This window comes from Cibotium barometz, chromosome 20 (assembly GCF_041138505.1).
Source record: "Cibotium barometz isolate CiBa-2024 chromosome 20, ASM4113850v1, whole genome shotgun sequence".
Classification (NCBI taxonomy): domain Eukaryota; kingdom Viridiplantae; phylum Streptophyta; class Polypodiopsida; order Cyatheales; family Cibotiaceae; genus Cibotium; species Cibotium barometz.
This window is the reverse complement of record NC_141065.1, coordinates 16,341,987-16,360,005: the sequence shown is the minus strand read 5'-3', so window position 1 is coordinate 16,360,005 and position 18,019 is coordinate 16,341,987. Positions and strand designations below refer to the sequence as shown.

General features: G+C 40.5%; 1 pseudogene across 1 annotated transcript; it reads left to right on the top strand.

Annotated features, from left to right (window-relative positions):
• Nucleotides 1-631: 631 nt before the first annotated feature.
• LOC147627587 (beta-1,6-galactosyltransferase GALT29A pseudogene) lies at nt 632-2,728 on the top strand (annotated as a pseudogene). The gene has a single exon (XR_015268380.1). The product of XR_015268380.1 is annotated as a beta-1,6-galactosyltransferase GALT29A pseudogene (transcript).
• The last annotated feature ends 15,291 nt before the right edge of the window (nt 2,729-18,019 follow it).

Genomic DNA, 18,019 nt, shown 5'->3' with positions numbered 1-18,019 from the left:
ATTAATAGTTTAACAAAAAAGGAGATGTAACAGGATCAGATCTCTCTCTCTCTCTCTCTCTCTCTCTCTCTCTCTCTCTCTCTCTCTCTCTCTCTCTCTCTCTCTCTACAAACACAAACACACAACTACCAAAAAACAATGTGATTTATCTTTTTATCACTAGTGAACTATGACAAGCATCGAGAGAGAAGTCGTTAAAACAAAGAAGAAGCCTAGACAGATTTCTCATGTGATAGAAGAAGCATTGATGGTTGAGGAAGTGGAGGAATGAATAATTGAGGAAGTGAGGGAAGTGGAGGTATTCAATGCTAGATAAATATAAACTTTCATAATACTCCACCTTGGCTATCAAAGGGTGAGACAGACCTTTTTCATAATACTTGACAACCGTCTTGTGTAAGCTTTGTGCTTGTGCACATGCATACATATTACATATAACAAGAAGGTGCTCGGTTTGCACGTGGACTGTTGAGCGAATCGAGATGGAGACGCAAGGGTCAAGAATATGAAGATTCACACTTGGGCGGACCAAAAAGCGAAGAATTTGTATTATATATATATTAAGGTCCTTGTCATTTCAAGTCCCAGGTCTACGAGGAGTTGTAGGATGGTAGCGTGAAAGACTTGAATAAAGTGGGCCGCGTACTTTTCACACATTGGGAAAACGTGGTGCAGTGATTCTCCTGGCATAATTTCTGCACTACTCCCAAGCCTCAAGGGAGGTGTACACTGATGGAGGTATCATCCCTCCTCAGGCGTCAGTCATTATGGACGTGTGTTTTAGGTTTAATCTCTAACTTGATTGCGATTAGGAGATTATTGGACGATTTTTTTTTTCCTTGGTGGAGGTAAGACCTACCCCCGTTGCTTATTATTGTGGCACATTGATCTCTAGAAGCTCTTTGCAGCATCCATGGCTGTTGTCCATCATCATCCCCTTCTTCTGCACCACCCCTCAGCTTCCTCTTGTCGCTTACCCTCCTCTAAACCCAAATCAGATGGCCTCATCTCTTGGAAAATTGTTCATATCCCCAGCCGATCCATGCATTTTCTCTCCTTGATCCTTAGCTTAATCACCTTGTTGATCCTCTATGCAGCTATTTATCCCTACTTAATTAAGCCGCCGCGCCCCCTAATTAATCTAGTTCCTCACCCTTCCGATCGATCTGACGCTCCCCTCGACGCCCTGCATCACACCGTCTCAGCTGACCTGCACAATGCTCTTGTGAACATGGCTGCAGTAGACCTCAGTGACACGGTTATGGCGCAGCAGGCTTCTGTTTTGCTGGACGAAGCCTGGAAGCCCTCCTTGGCTGAGCAATTGCGGGACAGCCTGCTAGGCCGAAACGAGCAAGAAAGGCTGGAAGCTGCTAGGCTGAAGCTCGCCAGAGAAGGCCACAGGATCCCCATTCGACTCTCGAGCCCATGGTATGCCCGGCGCTGGGGCCAAGTCAGCGACGCTCTCCGGCGTTGGGTGGGCGGCAGGAATGTCTACGAGCCGCGTATCATGTTCTCCTTGCTGCGTGCGGTGAAAGATCCCATCGATAAGCACTACCTCAAGGTCGCGGGAGAGCGTGTTGAGCTCGGCAAGCCTTACACAAGCTGCGCCGTGGTGGGTAACAGCGGCATACTCCTCAACAGTAACTACAGCTCGCTAATCGACAGCCACCAGGCGGTGATCCGCCTCAACAACGCCAAAACCGCCGGATTTGAGAAGTACGTGGGCGGCAAAACCACCCTAGCCTTCATCAACAGCAACGTGCTTCATGCTTGTGCCGGGCGGAGGCGCTGCTACTGCCAGCCTTACGGTGAGAACGTGCCCACTCTCCTTTACATCTGCCAGCCCGCGCACTTCATGGACGTCAGCTTCTGCTCGGAGTCGCAAAGCGCTCCTATAATGGTCACAGATCGGCGCTTGGACACGCTCTGCGCTCGCATCGTCAAGTACTATTCGCTGAGAGGCTTCGTGGAGACGACCGGAAGAAGGGCGGAGGAGTGGAGCGACGCCCACGACGGGCCGTTCTTCCACTACTCCTCCGGCATGCAGGCGGTGATGGTGGCGCTGGGCATCTGCCAACAGGTGAGCCTCTTCGGCTTCGGGAAATCGGCCGGAGCCAACCACCATTACCACACAGGGCAGCAAAGCGAGCTTCACCTGCACGACTACGAGGCCGAATACCAATTCTACCACGACCTCCAACACAAGACATCCCCCCTTCTGCCCTTCCTCTCTGAATCAGGCTTCTCCTTACCCCCACTACAGCTTCACTTGTGACATTGTTTCAATCATCATCATCATCATCCATTTATGATCAGCTAATTCCATCATTCCTTTGAATCTATTTGCACAAATAAGGGTTTGATTTCCGTAACATTGATTTGCAAGCTCCTAGATATTTGTCCACACCACCACCATCAACATGCTTGTTCAACAACTCCACATGAATGCCAATTTAAAGCAATCAAAGAAACATACTAGCTTGAATTTTTTCTATTAAGAAAATCAACATATCAACTTGAAAAATTACTTTCATAGATAAATATTGGTCTGAGTTGCTTTTTTGTACTCATGGCATTCTTGGCTAGATCAAAAACATGTTACTTGTCATCTAGTGCATAAAGTTGCTTTTTTGTTCTCATGGCATTCTTGGCTAGATCAAAAACATGTTACTTGTCATCTAGTGCATAAAGTACCTTGATCTATAAAAGTACAACAACAAAAAAAGAAAAAAAATGGCTTAAAACAAGAGCCCTTAAAGTAACTCCACCACATTTTTAGTAGAGTTCGAGATATCTCAATGCAAATTGGGTGTCGATATGGAGATAAACAAGGGAGACTCCATGTCCACAAGCTTGGCAAGGGATATTGATATGTGAAGGCCTTCATTTATCCCAACTTGAAGTCTTGTAAAATTAAAACACGCACTTATAAGTGAAATAGGCTCTTGCAAACTTCAGCTAGAAACTACAAATTTCCATTTCTAGCTTTCTCATGTGAAGAAAGCAATGGTCACACAAATCCATTAGGAGAGTTCAATGATGCATTTCATGCATGTGACAGGAGTTGATGTGTGGGTTGTTTAATATCATGAAGCTTTTATTAGGGAGAGGGAGACCTTACACATGTGGGAAGCCTCATAACCCCCACTGTAGGTGTACTTGTTGTGGCATTGCTTTCCCCTAGAACAATCATCCAACGACTAAATTCCTTAATTTTTATGAATCCATTTGGAGAAGGATTCTCATTTTGCATAAGGGTTTAATTTCAGCAACACTAATTTACAAGTTGCTCGGTATTTGTACACACCACCACTAAGGTGTTCAAGACCTCCAAGTCTTATAAGGTCATTTGTAAATTTGTATATACTCATAGAATAAATTTACCAAAAGATAAGCAATATTGGACATAACCTATGAAATGAAATCCAATTTATCTATGTTAAGAGAATAGATTTACTAGAAGATAAACAATATCGGACACAACGTATGAAATGAAATCCAATTTGTTATCACAAAAAGTTCAAAAAGCTTTAAAAATAACGTTCGTAGGTAAATATTGGTATGAGTTGCTTTTTTGTGATGTTCATAATCTTGGCTAGGTAGAAAATATGTTATTTTCAGACTTGTCATCTATAAAGGGCCTTGAACTATAAGTATAAAAACCAAAATAAAATCAAGTGGCCTTAAAGTAACTCCTTCACCAAAGTTTTAGTAGAGTTCTCGGGCTCTCATTGGCAAATTTAGCAAGGAGATACAAAGATGAACACATGAGAAACTCTACATCCCACAAGCTTGGGCAAGGGATGTCTCCCAGAAAAGCTAGATTACCCTAGATTTTCAAGCATTTTTAGGAATACATTTTGATGGGTAAAGGCCTTTATTTTTTGTTACAAAATGCAAATTAGTGAGCCTATATCCAAACTCGATGTCTTGTAGAATCAATCTTGTTGTCTTGATAAAACATTCACACATTGTCACGACCCTAGTTAATTACTGGCAAAAATTTCACAAATGATCAAGTGGATCAAGGCCAAGAGATAAGCAAGGATCGGTGGATCAAGGCCTCTAGATAAAGTAAAGAGCTTAAGGACAAGAAGGAGATCTAAGAAGTAAAAGGAAGGCCAGGCTCATAGGTCAAGCCAACAAGCTGGCCTATTGATGCATATGCAGAAGGAAGGCCAGGCTCATAGGTCAAGCCAACAAGCTGGCCTATTGATGCATATGCAGAAGGAAGGCCGAGCTCATAGGTCAGGCCAAGAAGCCGGCCAGAGAGGACCTATTGATGCATATACAAGGGGGACCAATTAACGAGTGAGAGATTAATGTGTGGGCTTGTTTGTTCACAACTAAGGGTGCCCACAAGTTTAATTGGTATATAATAAATTTGGGGCCATTTCTATCTTGAGATTGTTTTATCCACCACATGAATGCATGTTTTTTTATCATGAAAATCTAATGGACTCTTTTGTGTGTGGCTCTAGGGTTGGGGTTTATTCATGGAGGGCTTGAACATTTGGTATTAGAAACACTATTTTAGGAACTTTTAGATAGATTCTAACATTTGAGACTAGAGACGCTTAAATAATGTTATTTATTAAATTTTTTTGAAGGTTGTGTCTCTTAAAACTTTACTTTGAGTTACATAAAACATTCGTAATGTTATTCTTTTTAATTTTTTTTCAGAAGGTTGTTATACTCTTATAACTTTACTTTGAGTTACATAAAACAAACATAATGTGGGCATCACGTAGCTTGTAATAGGTTACGTAGGGCTCAATCAAATATGGAGCCCGATTGCCAAAGAGCGATCGGCGCGAGAGTGTCCGTCGTTTAGGGGTGAGGCACCCAGGTTAGAGGACCTCGGGCGGTTGAGCAAGTGTGGGCAAGCAGGCCGCTACACATAAGCCTGACGATGTGGAGCTTATCCACAATTCCTCTATGGCTAGGTGTGGTGAAGAAGAGCCCTCCTCTCCTCCCTCATCTCAGTGGCTATGGTGTCGTCCTAGTGGGCAAGTAACAAGGGGTCTCAAAAAAGAATGTTGCAGTTTGTCTGCTGGTAGAGCCTTACAAATTACTTTTATAATTTTTATGTTCTTATATAAAACAATGTTAGTGTGTTCTTCTATAAAACAACACAGTTTTATGGTCCTTCTATAAATCAACATTAGTGTGTTATAGTATTATGGTGTCATTATGAGACTTTGTGATAGGGTTAAACATATGTTGGTATACATTGTTTTTTAGTTCCTATTATGGTGCTATTTTGAAACTTTGTGATAGCCTTAAAGATATGTTTGTATATAATGTTTTTTTAGTTTCTATTACATTATTAAAGATAATGAAATATGTACAAATTTATTCAATGTAAAAATATCACATTTTCACAATGACATTATATGAAACTGTCAAAATAGATGGACTATCACCAATAATTCCATACATGTGTGGTCCCCTTGTTTTTAACAATAAAGACTCCAAAGACTATCACCAATAATTCCACTCCAAAACCATGCCTCCTCAGTTTGATCCAACTATATTATCAAGAGCTACATCATTATTTTCATTTTCCTTTGTTTCACAATGCTAGATTCTCTTGTCCTCTCAAGTATGCAACCTTTGAAATCTTTTTTTTTTTGTTCTCATTGGGCATAGTTATTGTGCTCCAACTCCAAACAATGGAGCTAATTTCCTCCCAATGTGCTCCTAGCATATAAATTAGCTTTGAAACAAGCTTGGGAGACGGATATATTATGAGAGTAGTCATTGTAATAGCATTAGGCCTCTTCTGAGCCTAAAGTACTCAGTCGGCCATAGTTTAAGTGAGTGTGAACACTTATGGCCATGTATATACGTGAATATCTCTCAGAATACAATATACTCTCCCATTATGCAATTGAGTCTTGCTCTTGCTAATCCTCTTACTAATCTCTCTCCCTAATGCATGCTAGTGAGTGTGTGTGAGTGAAGTGAGGTGAGAGGAGGAACGAGTACCCATAGTGCAACGCGGCAGTGTGACAACGCTTGCAACAGCAAGAGGCGCAGTGGAATTGCTTCTCAAGGAGTTGTAGAGCTTGGAGACCTCAAGGGTTACTCGGGGGGTGCACCTCAAAAAATGTAAGTCTACCACGTGCGATCATTAGGTGGGGTTTTTTTAATCCAAAATATTGGGTAAATTTACAGAAATACAATTACAAGAGGGGTATTTTAATTGTACTTTGGAAAAAAACCCGTAAGTCTATAAAGAAAAAGGGGTAGTTTTATTAGCTCAAAATTCACAGATAAGGGGTTTTTTAAATACCCCTTGAACGCACGTCGTAGGAGGGGCTTCCATATAGTGCACCCCCCGAGAAGGGTTACGAGCTCAGCCATTGGAAAGATCCTCATGACAGTTGCGGTTCACCATGTAATCTCTTTTAGATGTGTTTCGAGGGTTACGGTGAGCCTTAACATTTTTGGCACCACTGTCGAGGAGCTGTCGAGGAGCCATCCCTTGGGTTTTTCCATCATTTTTCCTCTAATCTACCCATAACTCATTGCCCATTATCTTTATTAATGGTTTCCCATGAAAAAGATGTGGATTTGATGGTGATTTGTGTGAGATTTGGTGTAGAATAGCTCTCTTTTTTATTTTTGAGAAGAATGCCTTTTGTTTAATTTTTAGTTTAATTTGTTGTTTTTGTTGTTGTGATTGTGGTTTTTCATGTTCTTAGGGCTTGCACATAGTTAATATTAGGCTTAGTTTGCATCCATTACATCAAACAATGCAATAGAATGTAATTTTTAGTAAATGTTAGCTCTCTTTAGTGTTAAACATAGAGCTAAGATCATTAATCTTAGTTTAATTGTGTGTTTGTTGTTGAAATTGTGTGGATTAGAGTATTAGCAAGCATTAGGAGTAGCTTAATCTTTCAAAAATTTCTTAAAACCATCAAAAAACCCTTGAATTTGACTAATTTATTTTAATGGACTCGTTTTTGTCATTAAGGGTGATTAATCTTGTTCAAGAGGCAAAAATTTTAGAAAATGTGTTAATTGGGGTCTAAATTGATCATATGAGTAGTCAAAATTGGTGTTTTTGAGTGTTTTGACAGCATCTAGAGGATCAAAACACCTAATTACATCAATTTTTTCATTAACTAGAGAAATTTGACTCTCTTTACTTAATTTTGCCTTAAAAGAGGAGACCATAATTAAGAGTCTAATTAATCTCCTATTTTAGATTAATTTGCACATTTTTTGATGCACAAAGGTTAGCATTCCCTTGCTCTATCCAATGATGTGCTCAATTGTGCGAATTAAGTAGGTATCAGTGGGGTTAATTAGAGTCTTTGATTAGTGTAAAAGAGGAAAAGATTAGTGAAAGAAATTAATCTTGGATTAATTTTCAATCACTTTTTTACATAACTCATTAAGGCTAATGAGCATTCAATGAGTAGATACTCATGAGTTGTCAAATTGTCCATTTTAGGGGTCATTTATGAAGGGTGTAAGGGGTGTCATTAAAAGGTTGACTTTTTTGATTCCCACTTACCTTTTTGGGAAAATACCCATATCTCTGTTTTAAATTCAAAAAAATATTCTCCCAAAAATGAAAAATTCATATTTCCCACTAGACTTTAAAAAAATCGAATTTAATATTCTCGTAAAGTTCGGTTCACAACATGAACCATTTTCTGTAACTACAGACAAAGGGTTCATGTCCTCGGGAATCGTGCCCAAAAAAATCGAATTTTATATTCCCGTGAAGTCCAGTTCATGACGTGAACCATTTTTTGCAACTTCACAACCAAAGGGTTCATGCCCTCAGGAACCGCGCCCAAAAAAATTTTCAAATTTAATATTTCCATGAAGTTGTTAGAATTATTCATCTCTTGGTAGTAGTGTGCCCAAGTTGTGTATTAGGGATGCCCAGATTTATCTCCGGCAGCACCATATTTTTTCCTCATGTTCAGGCCCTTGGTTGTAGGGTTAGCCACCCATTTCTCACATTTTCATTTTGTCCAATCGTGGGTCTTTTTCTAGAGCCAGTCGGCCAGCTCCAGAAGGAGCTATATAAGGCCAGGCTCTTTCTCACTTGTAGACATCTTGACAAGGGCTTCCAGGCTCGGTCCTCGCTCAGGGGAGTTGCTCATCATGCCCACACTTACGGGGACCACTCCTTGCACACAGAGGGCTGATTGTATTATTTCTTCTTCTTCATTATGCATATTTGTTTTCTTTCTCTCTGTGCCTATGTCTCGTGCTTTCCACTGCGCACTTTTGACATGGTATCAAAGCACCGCATTGAGGCTCTTCTACAAAAGGTGTTCTGGCATTTTTTCTTAGAGAGAAGGATTTCTGCATTTTTTTATACTACTAGTTGTAGAGGAGGAGGGAGCGTTTTGGTCTTTTTCTGGGGCAGCTGGAGGAGGTACAGGGCAGCCCCTATTGGCTGCGTTTTCTGTAGGTCTGGGCGGCCAGAGTAGGTACTCTTTTAGCTATGTTTTCTATAGGTATGGGGGTGGCTAGAGTAGGTACTCTTTTAGCTGCGTTTTCTACCCTTGTGCAGGTGATGGGCAGCCTGCATGGCTACGTTTTCTTCCAGAGCAGGAGGTGCTGGGCAGCCTGGCTCCGTTTTTCTCCAGAGGAGATGCTAGGTAGCATGGCTGCGTTTTCTTCTAGAGGAGGGGGTGCTAGGCAGCCTGGCTGCGTTCTTTCTCCAAAGGAGATGCTGGGTAGCATGGTAACGTTTTTCTCCAGAGGGGGTGTTGGGCAGCATGGCTGCATTTTCCCCCAAAGGAGGTGCTAAAGATGCTTTGTTTTCCTCTTCCCTCTCTTCTTCTTGATACACGTGTTGCCGGTTGTTTACAGCAGCGTTTCTTTGCATTATCTCATCTACGTTTCTGGAGGCAGTGGAGGCATGTGTTCTTTTCGGGGATGGTGCCTTCCCACATGGCCTTGAGCCCTTGCTCGACTAATCTTTGCTTTGTCAAAGTCTTCAGACTCATGGGTGCACACTTGGATTCACATCCTCGAGGTGTGTGTGGAAGACAATTAGTCCTTTCTTGAACAGCAAAGGGGGTCTATGAGTTTGTGCCAGTTCAGCATAGTTTTGCTGGTGTACAAGTGTTTCCTTTAGGTTCTCAGGGTGTTCACTTTGAGAGGGGGATGTGGTTACTTGGCAAGGTCAACCACTCCTATTCCTCGAGTAGATGGCCTTCTGGATTACAGGGTACAGGCATAGGAGTCTTCATCCCTAGGATGAGCATTGATTTGGGAGCTTGGTGTACAAGTTGATATCGGCATTCATGTAGAGGCAGGCTAGGTCACTTGGTGATGAGAGCTGTTGTCAAGGTTCATAGGTACTTGCTCAGCTGCTGCTACAGGATGGGAACAAGATGCATGGCAGGTGTACAGGTTCATTGGGTACAGGTAGGTACTAGTGGAGCAGCAATTTGGAGCAGATGATTGACATCAGATTGTGCTTTGGGATGATGAGTTGTGGATGGTTAGTTCCACATGGACACGTGACTAGTTGGTTGGCAGTCTGCGAGCTGGGGATGTTAGGTTTTGGCAGGAGAGATTTCTTGAGCTCAGTGCCATAGTTAACACCAAAGAGCTCAGGGGGTGTTGCCATGTGATTGGGTTACTCATAGGGGTGTGTGAGTAGTAGTCCTATCACGCCATGACGAGTTATGGATACAGGTTTTAAAGGTCAGGTGCCAGCAAGATTGTAAGATTCCTCCTCAGCCTGAATAATGAATAAACCTTTACTTCGATCCCTTGTAATCATTTTCTATTTCTGAATACAAGAAAATATTATTTTTTCTTGTTTTTGCCTAGAGAGATGAAAAACTCTAGAGAGTGGTAATTCAATATTGAGATATTTTTGGATAAACAAATTCTCCTAATATCAAAAATATGTTTCCCTGAAACAAAAAATCAAAATAAATTTTCCAAGGTGCATTAGGAATCAATTAAAAATGATTTAAAAGACCTTAGCCTAAGGGTCAAGATTTTTTAAAATTGTTGGATTATGGTCCAATTAAGGTTCCTATGAGCCAATAAGATTAATCCAAGTGTTGGGATGAGATAAATCCAATGAATAAAAGAAAATACCCAAAAATGAGTAAAAACCCACATAAGATGAAGAGTTGACTGAGTACAAGATTTATTAGTTAAAAACTATGAGATATTACTAAAAAAATGAGATATTTTGGAGTAATCATACAATTTTGACACCTTAGTAAGGGAGGGGGGAGACTTCAAAGAGGCGCCTATTTCACACATGTGAATGAGTTTTAAATTCAAAAATATTAAGATATTTTTATCTCTCCTCTCTCTTGGATCAAACTGGATCAAAAAGGGAGCTAAACTGGATCAAACTGGATCAAAAAGGGAGCTAAACTGGTCCAAATCTTGTCCAAATTCAGCCAAACTGAAGTTGGAAAATTCTAGAACTTAGTTGGACTCAGTTAGTGGCCTCCCTCACCTATAAATATACCCTCATTCTTTTGTATTCTCATTTGTGAACTAGACCATGCCAATATTACATTAGAATAAGCTTATTTTCTATTATCCCCTAAAAATCCTCTACAATTTGGAGAGATTGGAGTTTCTCTCTCTCTTCAACCTTCCTTGGAGCTTTCCTCTCAACATACTAACCAATTGATTGGTTGGGGGCCTCTCCTAAGAATAGAGAATCAAGCAAAACAAGAGGTAAGGTGTGACTTTATGGTTTTTCTTTAATCTTCTAAATGTTTTTCACTTCTCAACCCCTCTCAAGCTTGAAAAGTATTCAAATGAATGGTTTTTCAATGCAAATGAAGCTCTCCAAAGAATTATAATCACAAAAAGGTTACATTTATGCTTAATTTAGGATGTTTTTTATGTATATCTCTCTCTCCCCCAAAGAATCGTCATTCCTATGACCAATTCTCTATTCAAATGATGCTTCTCATGGAGCAATTCTTAATTCTAAAAGCAAACTCTATGCTAGTCAAGCTAGAGGCCAAAGAAATGGCTTTTTAATGCTTTTATGCTACTTAAACTATGATAAACTTAGGAATTAAGTCCATAAATTGGATATTGGTCCAAATAATAGTTATTCCCATCATATTTGGAATTCAATCATTTAAATGGAAAAAGTGGAATTCTTGTCATATTAGGATTATTGGATATTTTTATTTAATTTTTAAGAGAAATTTTAGTTAAAATTATTTTATCCATGTATAAATTTAAATGATGAAAGAGGAATTTCCATCATATTTTGAATTCAATCATTTAAATGGAAAAAGAGAAATTCTTGTTATATTTGGAATATTGAATATTTTTATTAAATAAAAGAGAAACTTTAGATAAATTTATTTGATGATAAAAGAGGAATTCCCATGACATTTAGAATTCAAGCAATTAAATGTAAAAAGAGGAATTCCCATGATATTTGAGATCCAAGAAATTAAATGAAAAAAAGAGGAATTTTTAGTATAATTCAATTTATGAATATTTATCAAAAGTGAAAATATGGGTAGAATTGATTTTTGTAAATCCCATGAATTCTTTTATTCAAAAGAGGAATATTGAATATAATTCATTTGAGAAATTGAGAAAGAATATAGAAATAGTCGTTGAGAAAAAGAACCTTGATAGGATGTGGTGTGATGAAAATGAATGTGGATATGTGAAGTAAATGGATGTGGATGTGAATGATGAGATGAGAATGAGATGAGAGGATATGTGAAAGGGTGAGATGGGAAGTAAATGGATATGGATGTGTATGTGAAAGAATGTGATGTGAATATATGTGGATGAGAAGTGATATATGTGAATGTATGGATAAATACGGATAGTCGTGCATGTGAATGATTGGATGGATGTGGATGAATGAGATGGGATGTGTATGAATGAGATATGATGTGGATAGATGTGGACGTGATGTAAGGTGGATAGAATGTATGTAATGGAATGGGGATACAATGAATGTGATGAATGTGAATGGATGTGATGTGATGTGAGACGGGTTAAGTGTGAATGGGTGAGATGTGATGTGATATGATGAATGTGATGAATGTGAATGGATGTGATGTGATGTGAGACAGGTTAAGACGGGTTAAGTGTGAATGGGTGAGATGTGATGTGATATGATGTAAATTGGGATAGATGTGAATGGATGATATGTGATGTGAATGGATGTGATGTGATGTGAATCGAGATAGATGTGAATGAATGAGATGTGATGTGAATGGATGAGATGTGATGGGATGTGATGTGAATGGATGAGATGAGATGGGATGTGAATCAGGATAGATGTGAATGAATGAGATGTGAGGTGAAATGGATGTGATGTGATGTGGATCGGGGTAGATATGAATGGATGAGATATGAATGAATGTGATGTGATGAGATGTGGATATGGATAGATGCGAGTGGATGAGATGTGATGAGTATAAATGTGGAAAGATGTGATGAGATGGAAAATGGTACTGGAACCTCGTGATGTCAGCTTGCCAATAGCACTCGTGGTCTGGTGTGCGAACCTGGTAAAAATGACAACTTTGCTTGTTGTGCACTACTCATAGCTTGGCCTACTGCTTATTGTTTTGGCATGACCCAGTGGGACCCACATGTCCAAACTATTCAAAACTTTGCTTGTTGTGCACTACTCATAGCTTGGCCTACTGCTTATTGTTTTGGCATGACCCAGTGGGACCCACATGTCCAAACTATTCAAAACTTGCTAGCTCATATGTATACACATTGAGAATACTCAACCCATTATCAAAACCATGTGGATGTCATCTGTAACATTAAAAATAGGTAAACTTTAGCCCCCATGGCTGTAGACGGGTCCACACACCTTGGTTTTTCCTAGGGTTTGACTTGGTAATAATGCAATATATCCAATAGAGCCCCGTGATGTTAGCTTACCAATAGTACTCCTATTTTGGTTGTGCGAACCTTGTGAAAATGACAACTTTGCGCCTACCCTATTGTGCACTGTTTTGGCATGCCCCAATGGGACCCACACGTCCAAAGTCTTTAGAACTTAATGTTTCATGTATGTACATATTGGGTGTACTCATCCCAATATCAAAACCCATGTGGATATCCTTTTTAACATAAAAATTTATAAAAATAAGGCTGTTGTAAACTGCAATCCGCCTACCTCTACTGCCACCTAGACCATGGTTGTAGACGGATCCAGACACCTTGGTTTTGCCTAGGTGAAAAAGAGACCTTCAACCAAGCCTCCAACTCTTGATTTCTTCTTTCACAAAAGCAAGAAAATTGCACGTACCTTCTGTCTTTCTTTTGTAAAGCCTTCCTCCCTTTGATTTTTCTCAATATTTTTCACCTTCTCTCCCCCCTTTTCTCTGATACCACTAAAACCACTAGGATCATGGGGAGACACACCATCCAACCAAATACCATCTGGTTCATCACTTCAATCATATTACCATAATCAAAAAATTAATAAATAATCATAAAAGCATAGCATAGCATGAAAACACAAGAGAGAATCATTGGGTGCAATCTATCCCCCCTCAAGAAGTGTCGGCTTCCTTCCACCTCTTGAGTATTTATGCTTTATTGATCAAAAATAGCCCATAAGCCAAAATAGATGCACACTTATGCATGGGCTTGCCCTTTACAAAAATGGGGGTTTCTTTTAACACAAGCTTAGGTAAAGTGTTCCTATCTAACCACTAAAGGATAATTACAAAAAGAACTCCAAGGGATAATTCACGTTCAAATAAATAAGTTCATGCCCAATATAACAAAAGTGGGCGGCTCAATAGATCCATGCCCGAATACATCAAAATAGGGTGGCCAATAACAATACAAAATCTCGTAGTATATACTACATGGCAAAATACCAAAATGAGAACCATCTCGGTAATAGCTCGCACCATATCGCCGCGCCATCACATCCCAGCCATTCCGGCTTACGAGCACAAAGCCCATTAATCTCACCAACCTACAAGGTTGTCCATTCAAACACACTACAAGTTAGCAACACATGCTAAAAGTCCACGACAACACATAAGTAATAAATCCAACACTTAGTTCTAGCTATCCCTAATTTCATATGTCCTACACATGGGACAATCATGATTGGTGAAAGCCAATATGTGTGCTCGATTTCATAGATGAAATCCACAGCAATGAGTTTATCAATTTCCTCCTTTACAATTGCTATATATTTTGGATTCATTTGATACGGTGTTTGCTTGGATGGTCTCGATCCTTCCATGATCAGGATAGTGTGTTGGACCACCTTGGGTGGTACACCCTTGATTTTCGTGTATTTTTAAGCAAAATAGTTCTTTAATTCTTTTAAGAGAGCTATGAGCTCTTCTTCTTCAGCCGTAGGTTAAGTCCTTAGCAATGTAGACAGGTTTGGTGTTCTCCCCTGGCTTTGCAATATCAGCTAGCAGGCCATTGTGAGACGTGGATTGGACATTTTCCTTTACTCTTTTCACTGTCAATTGGAGCATCTTTCGTTCATCAATGGTGTACGTTTTGAAATGGTCCGGCACTGAGAACACGTCTGGCTTATCGTCCTCCTCATCCTTTGTCCGAGCCATCGCCTTATTTGCCTCGCGCTTGACTTCAACTAGAGCTTTATTTTGTTTTCTATGTCCTTCCTTAGTGAGTTTAGGTGTTTCTGGCTCTGGCATAGCCTTTTTCTCTCGTTTTCCTTCTAGGGTTATCTTACTCAACTTCTCACCCCAATTCTTAGAAAAATCCTTGTGCACCTTAGGGACCTCGAGATATCTTAACCACTGGGCGTTCATGGGTTTACTTCGTAGAGCAAGGCATTTTGTCAAGCAATATACCTCTTTTGTTTACGCCATCTCCCGAGGCATTGGGGGTGCTGTTGCGGCCCTGCGACCTAGACCCCTCTATGTTGGAGGCTTCATCCTCTGTTTCCTCTTCTCTATTGGTTGCACATCTACCATGTGCACTGAGGTAGTAGGAATGTTTCCTGATTCAATGTTATGGGTTCCTATGGGGGGCAACACATCTATAGTGGCAAGCAAATGCATCTATTTTTTGGTAAAATCCAGAGGTGGAAGCGATGCATACATTGCAACCTCTTCCTCTTTGCATGAATTCTCCTCAATTGGTTGGTAGACTTGTAAGAAGGATGTGGTTCACTCTGTGGTGACCAAATCATTTCCAAAAAATTGCCCTTCCATGGGGTGTGCCTTCCATGTATGCAAATCGATTTTCAAAATCGGCAAATCCTTTCGAACATACACCTGATCTAACACCCAATCATGCACCAATTTGGGTTCCCTCATGAGGGGTCTACTCAAGATAATGTCATATGAATCCGGCTGGCGCAGAAAGTCCATTACAACAAATGTATGGTGGTAGCAGAATGAAAAAGCCTTACGCTTAACATTTTTCAACAGCCCCATTGGTCTTGAGGACGTTCCATCTGCCATCTTGACGATTAGAACAGCTCTTTCCAATTCTGGTCCCCAATTTTCCTAACATCGTTTGGTAATAATGCGCACACCCGCATCTCCATCCAAGATAGCCAGTGCTTAGTACCCCTTGTGGTGGATTGGAATTGTGGCATTCGTATCATCACTCTCATAATACCGGCCCAATTGGTTGAAATGTATCTTAACGAATCTGGGTGTTCCTTCTTCCTCGTGCACTAGGTTTTTCTCTGCCACATAGGTGACTGGCTACCCTTTGTAGTGGAGATTGGGTTCAATCTTCCTTCTACCTAGTCCTTGACATCTTCCCACAATGCCGGTGTGTTGCGTAGAAATGGCCCTAGCGGCATTTTGACAGTTATAAACAATATGGCTACGAGACTACCTATGTCTCTAGGTTCCTTGGTAAGTGAGGGCTCCTTACACGTGTTTGTCATGTATTCAATCCTAGGGAATGAATAGATTGAAAAATCTTGATCTGCTTCCTCAAACATTCCTTCCATGAGGTCGCTTTGAGTCCCTTCCTTGGACTCTTTTGGGATTAGAGTAGGCACGTCCAATCTCCTTTCCTTTAACAACTCAGTTCTTGGATACACTATATCCCTAGCCTGTTTAGCTCTTAACTTAGCTTCGTGATTTTGTTGACACTCCTCAACTAGGGCCTTAGCTTCTTCAAACTTTCTTATTTCTACTTCGGCATTTGGATATTCTCCAATCCCCTTAGGGGTTGTTGGTCTCTCTCTTTCAGATTATTGGGCATGTCCATCCTATTTTGGCACTTGGTCACTTTCTTTCTTTGATTAGGTGGATTCGGTGTCAATGGTATCTTCTTTAGATCCATCCTGAATTACGACCATCATATCTCCCTTGCCCACTTTTTTCACTCTTCTTCTTCTCCCAGTTTTAGAGGTTGTAACACCTCCTGGGGTTTTCCCTTTGTCCACTTGTTTTGCTTGCGCTCGTGTGAGGACATTAAGTGATGTGATATTTCCAAGCTGCACACTTATAGTCCTGATAGTGGTGTGGATAGAAGTAAAAGCGGAACTAGTTGTGCGACATAGGCAATATTTGATGAAATGATCGATACCACACTTCACACATGAAAGTGTAGGTATCACATTGGTTTGAGCTATGATTGGCTAGCTTGACTAGCATTAGCCACATTCTTAAGAGGACACTCCACTACTCGATGAGGTCCATTACAATGAAAACATTGTATGGGTTCCCTTTGCATAGTTGAGTTTATGTCTTTTCCTTTCCATTGTATCGTGGTTTGAAAAACTGGTATTGGCGTGCTATTTTGTAAGATAATATACTCTAGTGTGATCTTCGTGGGCTCTTTGTAGTAGTCATTATTGACTTCTACCTCTCGCATGATTTCTCCCTCATCCAGAGGCTCCTCAATCAACACTTGGTTGATTTTGGCCTGTGGTGGCTGTGGTGGGGGTAGAACAAGTGGTGGCAAAGGTGACATGTCCTGCATTCAGAACATCCCTCTAGGTCAGCCGCATTGGTTTATACTGGTGGTGTCGGCAAGGCTAACGACACTCTGGGTGCTGGCAGTTGGGCTAAGGGTTGGACCCTTGGATATCTACACATGGCACTGTCATGGTTTCCCAATCTCTAACAGTGAGCACAATAGAGTAATTGCCTTGGTCTTAAGTGAAGGCATTCGGTGCTCATGTCATGGTTTCTCAATCTCTGATAGTGAGCACAATAGAGTAATTGCCTTGGTCTTAAGTGAGGGAATTCTGTGCTCGTGTGATTCTGTCTACAAATTGAGCACCAAATCAGTTCTCTTCTTCGAGGGGTAGAGATGAGCATTTCCTAATATTTCTCTCCCATCCATGACTTTTAATTTCTCCAAAATGGCATTATTAAGTTCTTCCGCTTGTCATGTTCCCAACTTGCTTGTTCTTGGTTCCTGTGTCATGAGATGACCGGAGACTTGCGATGTTGCCACTACTGAAGATGTCTTCTAGATGTGGCAACTCAAGCATATTGTCCTCATATTCAATTGCCAGCTTGCAGTAATCATCTAGAGTAGCTGGTCATGCATCTTATGATCTCGGACTCCTCTTCGGAAGCAAGGCAATAACCGATCATCAGTTAGCCTTTCCCTCAATTTGCATCTTGAATTCAAGTGTTTGAGCTGAGAAACATAATCTTGCATGGAATCATTTTCCTTTTGCTTGATATTGTGGAGCTGGGCCACAAGACTCCAAATGTCACCACTTCGAGCAAAGCTCGATATGAACACATTTTAAGTCGAGTGAAATTGACTTTGTCCTTAGGTCTTAGTGTTTGATACCATTGGTGGTGAGCCTTTACTTCTAGGGTTAGGGAAAAAGTATGTATCATGGTTACATCGCTCACTAGCCCACATGTTTCACATGTAGACTCAAAGATCTCTACATGTTAGATCAGGTCCCCATCTCCCGAGAATTTTTGCACAAGCTTTGAAATAATATGTGGCTTCATCTGGGATGGTCTGGATTCTAGGGTAGTACCTAGCTCCCTAACCATACCTCGGCCTATTTCCACAGCCATGTTCAGTAGATCCGCCCTTGTGACTACATTTAAGT